The following is a 15486-nucleotide window of genomic DNA, read 5'->3' on the forward strand; positions in this document are numbered from 1 at the left end:
CCACTCCTAGTATATCAGCTATGGTAACAGAAAGAAGAGGCAAAGTGCATTGTTATATGATTCCTGGTACACAAATGATACATGACTGTGTGGCTGTAGGAAGTCCTGTTCCTTGTACTGCTAGCCTAGCCTTTTATTTTCAACAGACACAAATGTTTGGACAATAAAGGGACTTTGTGATGTTAACAGTTATTATGTACTAAAGAAACGACATGAACAGTCTGTAGACCATGTTAATTCCAAAGTAGCTTTACTGAAGTTCAGTAGCACTAGAATTGAGGAATCCCTAAGTCTTGCCTTCAAAATTAACTGGGACAAACACAATGAAAAATTAAAGCGAACAGGTACAGTATATAATTACTTATCTAATACATGCAGTTTGTTTTCTGGCAGAGCAAGAGTTGCCTTTTAGGGGCCATACTGAAAATCACAACTCAATTTATAGAGGAAATTTTTCTGAAGTGCTGCATTATATAACCATTTATGATGAAAAATTACAGAATCATTTGGAAACTTCTGCTGATTACTTTTGGTACTTCCCACGATAATTAAAACAACTTAATTGATTCAGTCTCAGCTATTTTGTTAAATAAAATAGTAGAAGAGAACAAAGAAGCACTATTCTAAGCTGTGATAGAAAATGAGGCCAAGAACTTAATACAAACATCCCAGCTTTCTTGTGTGCTTTGTTATGTTACACATCATGATATTCAGGAGAGATTTATTAGATTCTCTGATGTATGTACTGATCGCTCTACTGTTTCTCTGGCTGGGCAGGTTTTCAGTTTAATCAATTTAATCAATGAATTCCAATTAGGTAACAAATTAGTGACTCAAATGTATGATGGGTGTTCTGTAATGGCTGGAGCACATAATGCTCTACAACAGATTATTCTTGTCAAATATCAGTCAGCCTTACTTGTACACTGCTATGCACACAAACTAAACCTAGTATTAAAACAATGTTACAAGGAATGTTAAGTATTCTTTAAAACTCTGAGTTTGCAACTTTTTTTCTTAAAATCTTCAGAGAGAAAAGCTGAATTTGAGGCATTTATTACTAAGCATTTGCCATCAGCTGCCCCGACCTGCTGGATACATACAGAACATATGTTTGAAGTAATATCAGAAGTAAAAGAGGATATGAAGAAATTCTTCAAGTCAGTCATAAACAACAGTGAAGAATGGGACAGTGAAACAAGAATCTGTTCAAGATGTTTCTTTGCTAGTCCACAAGATTTAGAATTTATTTTTATATTCAATTTAGTCACATCTGTACTGCCTCAAGCAAAATTCTTGCTCAACATTTTACAATTATTTAGTGTGTTGATACAACTGTATATGATTAATTATAAAAAGTAGTACTACCATCAGCACTGTTAATAAGATGGTTTTGATATTTTATAATGATTATAAACATTTTACAAACAAAAATTAATCACGTAAGATATTGTGCTGTTAATGCCTTAGCTGGCAAGACCTAGTGTTTACACTGTACTATGTTTTCTGGTGTGGGCTAGAACAAATTTGTTACTTTCATTCACCTGTCTCAGGCTCATCCTTGGATTTGACAACCTGAAAGTGACTGAGGTATGAGTGATGCTAGTAATGCCATTCCTTATGCAGCCAGTCCATATTATGAATGGTGTGAAAATGTTGCACTCACAGGGTCAGCTGGTGTGAGCATTTCAGTGGGCTTGGCAGACTGATATGTAATAGCAAGTTCTGGCCCAGTGATGAAAGCAAAACTAACTTACTCCTCATTTCCCTAGTACACCTCTTCAGTGATGCCTGGGCCACTTATGATGGCTGATGGCAGAGCTGTTGAGGTCCAAACCAGCTTCTGCGCTGAGCACTCAACATGCATACAAGGTCGATGAATTCAAGAGATTTCTAAATGACAAATGGTGATAAATTTAATTTGTTTTGGAAGCAGTGTACAAACAAGAATTCATCAGTTTCATCAAAGAGAAATTAAGTTAGAGCTAAAAGGCAGCAAATTGGTAATGTGGAAATTGACAAAAAGAAATCATACTGCAGACTGTATTATGAAGTACTTGATAAGAATGGTTGGACGTATAACTAACTGTTTTTCCGAACTGAATAAGCTGGAATTTCTTGCTCTTTTGGATTTTATCTGAAACATATATAGATTTTTCCTGCTCAGCCATTCCAGTTCCTGGTTAAATCATACGGTAGCTACTTCAACGTCCAGGTACTCAAAACTGAGTTGTCGGACATCTACACATCAATACAATTTAGGACGTCCTGCATACTAGAACTTTATGCATATTTAATATGTTCAGGAATAAATATGGCATTATCTGAAGTAACTAAACTCTGTTCTTTAATTTTGACTATTCCTGCTACTAGTGGCTCTATCAAACAAACTTTCTCGGCAATGAAACAGATAAAACTTATTTAAGAAGTATGCAAACACAAGAAGGTTTGTTAAAATTGTCATTAATTTCAATTGATAAGAAGCTCCTCAAAAGCTGTAAGAAGAATCCAGGGTTCCATGATTCTGTTATAAATATTTTTGCTGCCAAAAATCACTGGAGAGAGTTGTGTTACAATATGTATTATCTGCAGATGTATGGGGAGGACTGAATTGTGTACGTTTAAAAATGTATGTTTCTATTAAAAGTTTAATACCCATAAATTGTTTTTATCAATGTTTTTATAAACTAATAATAATAATGTTATTTGTTTTACGTCCCACTAACTACTTTTTAAGGTCTTTGGAGACGCCGAGGTGCCGGAATTTAGTCCCGCAGGAGTTCTTTTACGTGCCAGTAAATCTACCGACATGAGGCTGTCGTATTTGAGCACCTTCAAATACCACTGGACTGAGCCAGGATCGAACCTGCCAAGTTGGGGTTAGAAGGCCAGCGCCTTAACCGCCTGAGCCACTCAGCCTGGCATTTTTATAAACTAGTTTGCTAACAATTAATGGACGTCGGTTTTCGAATGAAGGGACCGATTATCTCCCAGTATAAGGAGATCCCCTATAGCAAGTGCCAACAGTCTCTTTGAGAGTGGATGAGCAGGTGTGGATAAGGGCACTCTATTGTCCTGGGGACAAGAAATTGTTCCCAAAGGTGGAGGAACCAGTTTGATCAACAACATTAGGATGCAGAAGGCAACAGGAAACCACTGCATTAAAGATCCTGAGAGATATTCCATTAAATTCACATGGCATGGCTATGCTCAATGTAAAATATTCCAGAGTTTCTATTCCCCCAATTGGATCTCCGGGCGGAGGGGGGGGGGGGGGATGCTTTGAACAATGCTGTGAGTAATATTGAACTTGCCCATCCTGGAAAGATAAAAATCTATAACAACAAAATTCAAGTGGCTACTTAGAATGTACGCAGTTTATATATGAGCAGAAAACTGGCAAATTTGGAGGCAGAGAGATGCAGATTAAAAATTGACATCCTTGGAGGTAAGATGGCCTGGATCTGGAAATCAGAATACAAAGGAAGGGCATGTACTTTTCTGGAGGAACAGACACCAATCATAGATATGGAGTTGCTGTGCTTGTCTCATCAATGATTGCGAAATAGGTTTTGGATTTCTTACCACTTAGCGAATGAGTAATGCTATTGAGACTGCAAACATCACATTGGATTACGGACACCATTCAGGCACATGCACCAACTGCTGATAAAGGTGACGAAGAAACAGAATCTTTCTACAACACCTTAGAAGAATCAATGAAGCTCACCCCAAGAAGGGAGAGAGAACACTGGTCTTGGGAAATTTTAATGCAAAAATTGGATCTCGTGCAGAAAATCATATAGTAGGCAACTATGGTCTTGGAATAAGAAATTTCAGAGGAGACAGACTGGTGCAGTTTTGGGCAGAACGTGACTTGTTCATTTCTAACACATTCTTCGAGCTTCCTCGTAGGCGACTGTAAACATAGACTTCACTTTCCAATGAAGCTGAAAATATTATAAGGAATCAAATTGATTGCAGTTTGGTAGGTCAACATCTAAAGAAATATGTGACATCCGTGAAAATGTATTTTGGTGCTGATATTAATAGTGATCATAATCCAGTAGTAATGGATTTCAGAATGCTTCAATTTAGAAAAGCTATAAGAAATGTTCCACCATCTAAACGTGTTGATATAAAAAAAACTAGTATATCAGGTTATAAGAGTCAGTGTGAGAAATGCTTTGGAAGAAAAGATGAAAACAATAGAAAATACAAATCCCACAGAAGTGGAATCCACATGGAATTCTGTTAAAGACAGCATGATTGAAGTGCAAGACATTCACATAGGACACATTAACAACAAAAAGAAGCAGGATTGGATAACAAAGGAAATTCTGGAACTGATGAATGAAAGAAGGAAGTACAAAACAATTTTTTTTTTGTTATCTGCTTTACGTCGCACTGACACAGATAGGTTTTATGGCGACGATGGGAGAGGAAAGGCCTAGGAATGGGAAAGAAGCAGCCGTGGCCTTAATTAAGGTACAGCCCCAGCATTTGCCTGGTGTGAAACTGGGAATCCACGGAAAACCATTTTCAGGGCTGCCGACAGTGGAGTTCGAACCCACTGTCTCCCAGATGCAACCTCACAGCTGTGCGCCTCTAACCACATGACCAATTCGCCCGGTTATAAAACAAAAGATCGAATTCAATACAAAGAATTTTTAAAAAAAACATACGTAGAAAACGCAGAGAAGCTTGAGAAATGTGGATGTCTGACAAATGCAAAGAAATTGAGGTCCTTCAAGAGAAGAATGATTTTTTCAATCTACATCTGTTGTCTGTTAGGTCATCAGCCCACAGGCTGGTTGGATCCTCAAATAGCACCACCAAAGGTTATGCGGTTATAAGGAAACCCCAAAAACCAATGGCAGCACCAAAATGAGGCGTACTAGGCAAGATGAGGAGTGAGGTAGTTTGCCATTGCTTTCCTGACTGGGTCAGAAAGTACTATTGCAGCACAACTGACCCTATGAGCAGCACCTTTCATAACACTCAGATGCACTAGTCATGCTCTGAATGTCATTACTCAGCACTACTCATACCCCAGCAACTTCCATATTGTCACAGCCATGGATGTTGACTGGGACTTTGGTGGAAGCTACACTTTACTCTGGCCTGTGCCAAGAGATGGATGCAAAAGTACTGTATCCATCAAGAACTGACAGCAGGCAGTCAGTCTACATAAAAAGGTAAAAAGAGCTTAATGGTTTGCAATGGAAACGACATGGCCAAATTCTGAGAAATGACAACAACGAAATCATCTGAGGTGTTAAAGAGAAGCTCAAAGGATGGCAGGAATACATCATATTTCTTTTTCAAGATGATAGGGATGATCCTCCCACACCTGATGAGAGAATAAATTAAAATGGTCCTGAAATAACTAAGAATGAAGTTGTACATGCTATAAAACTTCAGAAGAATGGTAAAGCCACGGGCCCAGATGGAGTTTATGCCGAAGTTAAATTTAAATTTAAGAATTTCATTTTTAAGTCTGTATTGAACCGAGAATAATAGATAAGTAAAATTAAAAATCCACCTTTTCAATACTAAAATTAAATTAAACATTTACTTGGAACTAGTTTCGATGCTGCTGAGCATCATCTTCAGCCAAATATGAGAACAGGCAATCGTAAATAAACATATCATCATTATATCAATGCACATATAAACACTCTTAATATGGGACTTATGATGCCCCTAAAAGTATCTGGAGAATAAAACTTCAAATAATCACAATTTCAAAATCTTGAAGTCACAATTAGAATGACACCTAACACAACATAATTCTTTCCACTCAAGTTAGAACTTTGAAAGTATTGAGTCCGACTTAGAACTGTAAGATTCTCAAATAAATAAAAAGTCTTGTCATAAATGAAATGTTAATTAAAGGTCGATGATGCTGATGGTGATGCTTGTCGTTTAAAGGGGCCCAACATCGAGGTCATCGGCCCCTAATGGTACGAAATGAGACGAAAAGTTATGACCATTTAAAATCTAGAATCCTCCACTGACCAGATTCGAAAACATGAGGGCAAAAAACGAATGGATGGATATGAAGTCCAAACAATCAGTGGATCCGACTCGCAATACCCCACATTCCCAGAAACTAGCGTTATATAATAGTATTACTGACCAAGGGATTGCGTCTAAAGCATAATACTGAATCGATGATGCTTGTAGTCGAAACGGGTCCAAATTCCAGATCATCGGCCCCTCAAAATGGTACTTATCGCTAGGAAAATAGAACCATGCTATTTGTCATGTTGTGGTACTAATCAAAATTAGCGTAGACTCGCAGTATTCCACATATTATGGTACTACACACAGGTAATGAAATTCGCACATGTAACACAGACCTATGGTGCTTCGCACACTGCGGCGCTATTTACAGGCAAGTCAAACCTATACTGGCAATACAAACCTATGACGTTTCTCACATAAGTGGGCTAACCACAGGGACCCGCACTATCCCATGATGTTCCTCACATAGTGGGTACTAAGCATAGGCAAGGCAGAACCATGGTGTCGCTAATCTCATGGTGTTGCGCATATAGGGGTATGAATCACAGGTACTGTAGAAGCCGGCAAGTACTCTATTGCTACTAATCACAAACCTATTTGGTACCTAACATAGTGGTACTATGCACAAGTAAAAGTGATCCATGGTGTTCCTCGCATGGTGGTAAATATCACAAGTAGTTTCATGGTTCGAATAAAATCATCCCTTGGTCGCCCCTTTTAATCGCCTCTTACGACAGGCAGGGGATACCGTGGGTGTATTCTTCGTCTGCATCCCCCACCCACAGGGGGTTGTGTGTTTGGTCTGCGAGAGGTATTTTATTTCCCTCAAGTCTGCCAGCAGCTGGTTAGGACCCCCCTATCCGCCACCTGGGACACGCCACTGGGAGTATCACCTCTCCCCCTGCTATGCCAGTGTAGTAGGTTCGTGGAACAAAGGTCAAACCACATATAGAATTTCTCTGTAAATATGACAGTCCCAATTAGAATGACACTTTAAAATAACATAATCATTAACTCAAGATGGAATCTTGAAAGTTCTGAATTCTACTTAGAGTAGGAAGATTCTCAATTTAAATGAAAGGTCTTGTCAAAATTGATCAGAAGTACAAATGATGAAACATGTATAAAGTTCCTTAAAAACATTAAAATTATTCTTGAAAAACAAACTGTGAACAGGTACCTGTGTTAACTTATAACTAAATAATAATAATAATAATAATAATAATAATCATATGGCCTCAGCTACCGTTTGCAGACATTTCGATTTGACGCCATCTGGCTGTCTGCTCGTCAATTTCGACGTTCCGGTTTACTCTGTCTGCCATCTAGCGGACCTAGAGTAAACCGGATCTCTCTTGGGCGTCTATGGCTGAGATTTAATTAATTTTGTCGGGTAAATACCAAATGTATCACCAGAGTTCTTTTACATGCCGACATCGCACGACATGGAGTGTCGAATGGACTTTTTTCCGCCCTTCAAAAATCCGACTACCTCTGCCGGGTTTGAACCCGCTATCTTGGGATCCGGAGGCCGACACTCTACCACGGATCCACAGAGGCAGCTAACTTATAACTTATTCAGTTTAATATTAATACTGAAAAGGTGAATTTTTAATTTTTTACTTATCTATTAAGTTCTTAAAGTCATGATAGTACAGTAATCTACCGGCCATGACATCATAACATCATTATTTAATCAAATCTAAGCCTCAGGAAAGATACCATATGACTGGCAACAATCAACATTCATTCCGCTACCGAAGAAGTTGAACACATCTCACTGTGATGACTACAGTTTAATAAGTTTGATGTCATAGGTACTCAAAATTTTTTCCTCCAGAACATACACTATCGAAAGAAATGTGAATCTTGCATAGATCAGAGTCAATTTGGTTTTAGGAGTGGTCTTGTCACGTGGGGAGCACTTTTCTCCTTAATTGTATTAACACAGCTGTGCATGGATATGAACGTGGATGTTTATGCTTGTTTTATAGATTACAAAAAGGCATCTGACTGTGTTAAACATGAAAAGTTAATCACGATTCTTCAACACAACTCGGTATTGATCGCAATGATCTATGTATAATTAGTAATCTATATTGGAATCAGACAGCAGATGAGAAAAAAAATAATCAAGGAACTTCAGGAACAACTTCAATCAGAAAAGGTGTACATCAAGGCTGTGTATTATCTCCTCTCCAGTTCAACATTTATTCTGAGGCAATCTTCAAGTAAGTATTGGCGGATGATTGTGGAGGCATCACGATGAATGAAAAAGTTATTAATAACATTAGATATGCGGATGACACTGTCATCATAGCAGATGAGCTACCTGCCCTTCAATGCATGATAAACCACCTAGTTCAATGCAGTGAGGGAAACGGCCTATTTATTAACACTTCCAAAACCAAGGTTATGGTACTGTTATGAATAAAACACCATCTGTTTCATTACTCTAATTTATTTTAGGATGACCTAATAAATGCACACACACACATGTTCAAACACAAACAATTCTAACCAGTTGTTAATGGCCACACTTACTAATTACCAGTCTATTTACAAATCTCTCTATCTTATAGCGCAGCAAGGGTCCAACCCATTCCTTTACCTGGGACACTAATCCTTACTTTCACTCCCCCCCCAAGTCCAGTCACCTCCTACAGCCACTGTGCAAAACAGCTTGATTTGAACACAGTGCCCCTGGCTATACAACACACGATGACTGTTCGTCAGTTCGACTCCAATGATAGTCCAGTACTTCGCACAGCCCCATGCAGTGAACAACTGAACACCTCAACAGTATTCAACAGCAGGATGATACAACGGCAAACATTAACACAGGTCCATTTATCCTAAGTCCACAGAATTACACGAACACACAGTACAGCCTACCGTTCTGTCGTCTGCAGTTACACACTCACTGGTCTTTCCAACACTACAACAACCGCTCACTTGCAGGGGCCTTGTATTTATACCTTGATGTTGGGCCACTAGATCATTCAGGGTTTGGATGGAGATCAAACCTTCCTGTCGTATCTTCCAGAAAGCGCATGGAGAAACTAGATGAAGGAAACAACAGAGGAAGGGCTGTGGCATGTCATTGGGTGGGCTGGGAAGTTCCCCGAGCTGGCTTAGTCATCCCCTTTCAGGTAATACTGAAGGGGCTGCGACAAAGCTGCCGGTCGCTTAAGCACATAACATCACCCCCCTCCGAGAGCTGATCGTCCCGATCAGTTACCTTCTTCAGCTTCTCTCCGGTAAGGTGCCAATCGGTCCAGATGCACCACCTTCATCTTGCTCCTCGGGCTCCGTTGTATGCGATAGATGACGTCATTTACCCTCTTGACAACATGGTAGGGGCCTTCCTACGCTGACTGGTGTTTTGGGAACAAACCTCTCTTTCTTATGGGGTTATACAGCCATACCAGTTCTTCTTCCTGATATCCGGTAGCGTCCGCTCGTTGGTCGTATCGCGCCTTCATTCGTTCACTCTCTATTCCCAATCTCTTCTGCACAGTGATGTGTACACCCTCCAGTTTCCTTGCTAGATCGAGGCAGTACTGGTCGATAGGGGCAGGGTGATCATCAGGTCGACCGAATGCCAAATCTATAGGGAGGTGCAGTTCTCTGCCAAACAACGTTCTTGCTGGTGTGCATCAAGTGGTCTCATGCACTGCAGACCGGTATGCTAAGAGGAACAGGGGAAGATGATGTTCCCAGTCTCTCTGATGGTCGCTGATGACTATTCGCACGCGATTCTCAATGGTCCTATTGAATCGTTCCACCATTCTGTCCTATTGGGGACGTAGGGGTATACAAATACTTCTGAAATCTGAAAGGTTCTACCTATTCAATCCGAAAACAATGTTGTCCGATTGTACTACAACATTATCATTTTATTAGCAGTACTAGTTTCGATGTTTATTACAACACCATCATCAGCTGCGTTAAAGTAAAGAGAAACCGGCAATTAATATGAAATACATCTCAGCATTATCTACACAACTTGGTCCTTTAGACATTACATTAAGTTATAAATAGATAAAATTGACTTGTATTACTACCAGTTAACAAATTTATAGGTCAAAAACAGTTAACAAACAAACATCATTAAAAAGATTTTCCATCTTAGGGTACTGAGTTCAATCACTTTTTACAATTGGTGTTGCTAAATTACTATTTTTACACCTTGTGTGTCATTTCAACGTCTCTGATCTTCAAGATCAGAAATAATCACCGAGTTGAAAGGTATAGGTCTATATTCAATTTTGTTGCTATTGAAATTAACATTAAACTATTTTTTACATTAAAAACATATTACACCAATAAAAACTCATTGTATTGACATTCATTGTGATATATACAATAAAATGTGCCAACTTCTAAAACTGGGTGCCAGAGGCCGAAGTGTTTTCTTATTATGCTTAGCTGTGTTGTAACTTGATATGGTGGAACTGTAACAAGTATGTCATAAAGACTATGCTTTTCAGTTCAATACTGGACACCTGCAAATGATGAAAACCCAATTAAACAAATGGAGATGTATTACAAAACCTGTCAAACTGTTAAGCTTACTTTTTGTAGAACTCACCTCAAATGGCCGTACATCTAACTTGGCGGCTGTTACACAACGAGTGGGGCCTGTTCTGTGTCATGTGCATGATGCCGAGAAGCATAGAGGAGGGTTAGTAGGGATAGCAGAAAGAGTCGCCTGCGGAGCGATAGCGAAGGAGGGGTCCGGAGGACGTTGCAGACGAAAACAATAAAATGAAAAACTGTTACGTAATGCATGAAGAACAGTATTATTTCATGGCAATTTTATATTTGTCAACAACGTAATAAAGAAATCAAATAAAACCCTAGGTTTTTCTGAAATTTCATTTAGATTAAGATTGGCATTGAAATATTGATCTAAGTGTATGAAACATGCCTCTGTAATGTTAAGCACAGGCCCCTTGTTGAGCGTCTCCATAATCTCAAGGTCTTGTTCTATGCTTGTGAACTTGAGTTTAAGATCATGGACATGCTGGCCTACAGCTGAAAATCTGTTGTATTTCACAGCATTAAGATGTTCATTATATCTAATACTGAAACTACGTCCAGTTTGCCCTACATATCCACAGCCACAATCATTGCATCTAAACTTATGTACTTCTGACTTGGAGTAAGGATTAATCCTATTAATTGCTGTTGCGTTATGAAATACTTCTGTGAATCTATTATCCATTCTGAATGAGATCCTAATGCCTCGCTTCTTAAAGATATTAGTGATCTTACAAACATCTTTATTAAATGTAAATGTCGAAACACCTTTTATTTCTGGTTTATCTTTGATCAAAGTGGTGCAAGGGCGATGTTTAAACTTATTAATTATGCGACATTTACATTTAATAAAGACGTTTATAAGATCACTAATATCTTTAAGAAGCATAACATTAGGATCTCATTCAGAACGGATAATAGAAGCACAGAGGTATTTCATAACGCAACAGCAATTAATAGGATTAATCTTTACTCCAAGTCAGGAGTATATAAGTTTAGATGCAATGATTGTGGCTGCGGATATGTAGGGCAAGCTGGACGTAGTTTCAGTATTAGATATAATGAACATCTTAATGCTGTGAAATACAACAGATTTTCAGCTGTAGGCCAGCACGTCCATGATCTTATACACAAGTTCACAAACGTAGAACAAGACCTTGAGATTATGGAGACGCTCAACAAGGGGTCTCTGCTTGACGTTACAGAGGCATGTTTCTTACACTTACTGTAGATCAATATTTCAATGCCAATCTTAATCTAAATGAAATTTCAGAAAAACCTAGGGTTTTATTTGATTTCTTGATTACTGTCCCCGTTTCTACCATGAAGGTAACTTGCCCCAGACTAGTCAGCCGATCCCAGGCATGCTCAGTCTGAAATACGATAAAATAATGCCCTAAAAATTCCTACACCCTGGATCTTGATGGGGAACATATAACTAAATACGGACACGGTGAGGTCAATTAAAACTACCAATAAAGCAAGGCGAAGCATGACGTCAGTTTTGGAGGAAAATCTTTTTGTTAAATTAAACAAGATAAATATTTTTTAAAAATAGCAAAGTATCAAATAATCAGATTTACATGACTCAGATTGTTGTTTTCCTTTTCAGCTGGATAAAGTCCACCTTGAAAATCAGAATATTTTACAAATTCACAAGTATGCCGACACACATACTTAACATATCAAATCTTGAAATTTCATTAATTTTAACATATGGGCTTGCGTGCGCGCACCACGCTCCTGGCTTTTACTTTCTTGTTAACACTTTTAACTGTAGATGAGTACATTCCCCATTTCTGCACACTTGACATTGCAGTGGGGTCCCTAACCTTAAGAAAATACGTGATCTAATGTACAAAAGGGGTGGGGGGAACTAACCTAACTGTACAATATATAACACGCTGAGTGGTAAAACATCCTACGCACAAAATATACATCTCGAGCCATGAACAAACTCATGAGCATAAAAAACAAATGCGGATAGGAGCCGCACAAACAAAAAACATGTAAATGGCAATATATACATTCAAAGAAACAAAAACATGATATCATATTATCCAGGGTTCACCAAGGAAAGCATGCGGCATTCACGCAACTCGCATCCGCTTAAAGCCACAACGAAAATGAAAGGAAACATAATTAGACGTTAAGCAACACTTCCTATTCAACACAGGTTCCTGAAAATAATTACAGGACACAAAGACGATAAAAAAAATGACAGAGTAGGCTTTACCTTTCAATACCTAATTCGATGTTGTATCCTGGAAGAGATGACATGACACAAAATATTCCTCAGCGCGGTTCTATCGTAAAAGAAAATCCTAAACAAACATCGCGATAAAAACTATCGTCAACTGCCACACCGTAGAGACATGGACAGAAACAATAAAATCACAAAGTATAGGTCGCTTATATAAAACTCTCCTCGGTAGACAAACGTATCACACTCGCCAACACACGGCGGAATGACTCAAAGGGGGAGATCGACATCTCCCAAAATAAAGCAGCAATACCAAAACCACAGGGTCCAACCCTTTACACACGCTGCTCAACAGTCTACCCGAGGCAAGTCACACAATCAAGGAAATGCAGGCCTTTAGATGAGGAACGCGTCCTCTTACTCAAAATCACCCAAATAATATCTCATGTCCTAAAGTCGCGTAAAACTGAAGAAATGACCGCGCTGGTCACAAATAAAACACTTGCGCACAAAATAAACATGAATAATAAAGTGGCCAACTCTGTAATAAATATGATGAACTGAAACTAAGAACTTGCCACATTGACAATCGGTCATGTCTGAACATCGGAATGTTACTGAAATATCTCAACACTACATCGCAAGAAACTCATTAGATAATAATAATAATAATAATAATAATAATAATAATAATAATAATAATAATAATAATATTAAACTGATAATAATAATAATAATAACAATGATACATTTTACCGAAATTTTAATCTAATATTCGGAACTCGAAATACTAAACTGCGTTCGTGGAACTCGTGAATCAATAATTAATTTACCACCTAGATATACAAAATAGTCGTGAAGATGATGCTAACAACTTCGTGGATCCATACTCCACCGTCTTACACACTCTCATTCACACATCATGCAATAAATCCCAGAAAACGTGACGGCATGTTTCCGTACACTTTGAGCTCCCCTTAATAATACTTTAATCTAGTCCTCCTTATCTTTAATTTGAATCCTTATTTACAATTACAATTAAGCCACGAGACGTACACTGCGTCTCAAACATCAGAGCAAACAAATCAAAATATTATGTCAGGCTAAAATAAGAAACTAACCCGTAAATAAATGATGCTAACCACTCAGCTAAATAAATCAGTTTTTATTGGTGTAATATGTTTTTAATGTAAAAAACAGTTTAACATTAATTTCAATAACAACAAAATTGAATATAGGCCTATACCTTTCAACTTAGTGATTATTTCTGATCTTGAAGATCAGAGACATTGAAATGACACACAAGGTGTAAAAATAGTAATTTAGCAACACCAATTGTAAAAAGTGATCGAACTCAGTACCCTAAGATGGAAAATCTTTTAAATGGTTTTTTTTTTTTGACCTATAAATTTAACTGGTAGTAATACAAGTCAATTTTATCTATTTATAATTTAATGTAATGTCTAAAGAACCAAGTTGTGTAAATAATGTTGAGATGTATTTTATATTAATTGCTGGTTTCTCTTTTCTTTAACGCAGCTGATGATGGTGTTGTAAAAAACATCGAATCTTTTTTTTTTTTTTTTTTGCTAGGGGCTTTACGTCGCACCGACACAGATACGTCTTATGGCGACGATGGGATAGGATAGGCCTAGGAGTTGGAAGGAAGCGGCCGTGGCCTTAACTAAGGTACAGCCCCAGCATTTGCCTGGTGTGAAAATGGGAAACCACGGAAAACCATCTTCAGGGCTGCCGACAGTGGGAAACATCGAATCTAGTACTGCTAATAAAGTGATTATGTTGTAAAACAATCAGACAACATCATTTTCATATTGAATAGGTGGAACCTTTCAGATTTTATAAGTATTTATAAACTCAATTCAATACGGACAAATTAAGATGAAATTTCTTATGTTAAATGTAGGGGTATAGTCCTGGTCTTCCGGATACCCAACAAACAGCACAGACTTTGGAAGACCGCTGATTCGAAGTTCCGTCCCTGATCAGAATGCAGCTTCAATGGTATGCTGTATCTACTGACAAAATTGTTCACGAGGGTTTGCGACACCGTAGTCGCCTCCTGGTTCGGAAGCGCATACGCCTCCGGCCACTTTGTGAAATAATCAGTGACAACGAGTTTATAACTGGTAGGGAATGGTCCAGCCATATCAATTGCTACTCTCTTGAGGGGTGTGCCCACATTGTAAGTCTTCATTCGGCCTTTACTTCTCCAACTTGGTCCCTTGCTGGCAGCACACCCGTTGCATCTAGTGCAGAAATCTTCCACATCCAATCAGCAACCTACCCAGTAGAACATCTCTCGGATCTTTTTTCCAAGGTTTCTTGACTCCGAAGTGCCTTCCTGAAACTCCACCATGAACTTCTTTCCGGATTTCCACTACCATACTGCATGGGACGACCACCTACTCCCGGAGTCTCTTCCAGTCACTGCTTTACCAGACGCGCTTTAGCAATCCACCCCTGGTCACCAGAGAGTCCCATTGCAAGCAGTACGACTTAGTTTTGGGGCTGAGGTCACTGACGTCTATCCATCCAGGCCTCGGTACACGGGCGATCTTCCACTCGGACAGCAGTGCAATGTCCCTGTTATCTCTTTGCTCATTGATCCAGGCTTCACGACTCCAGCTTCCCTTGAATTCTACTGTGGTCCTTCAGCAGGGAATATAGTGTTTACCTTCCCTCTTGGA

At 38.7% G+C, this 15486-nt stretch overlaps 1 protein-coding gene across 4 annotated transcripts in view; it reads right to left on the minus strand.

The window, feature by feature from the left end:
- LOC136874057 (proton-coupled zinc antiporter SLC30A2) overlaps positions 1–15486 on the minus strand; it is a 199764-nt gene that overhangs the window by 90699 nt on the left and 93579 nt on the right. The window lies entirely within an intron of this gene.

Source organism: Anabrus simplex, chromosome 5, assembly GCF_040414725.1.
Source record: "Anabrus simplex isolate iqAnaSimp1 chromosome 5, ASM4041472v1, whole genome shotgun sequence".
NCBI classification, from domain to species: Eukaryota; Metazoa; Arthropoda; class Insecta; order Orthoptera; family Tettigoniidae; genus Anabrus; species Anabrus simplex.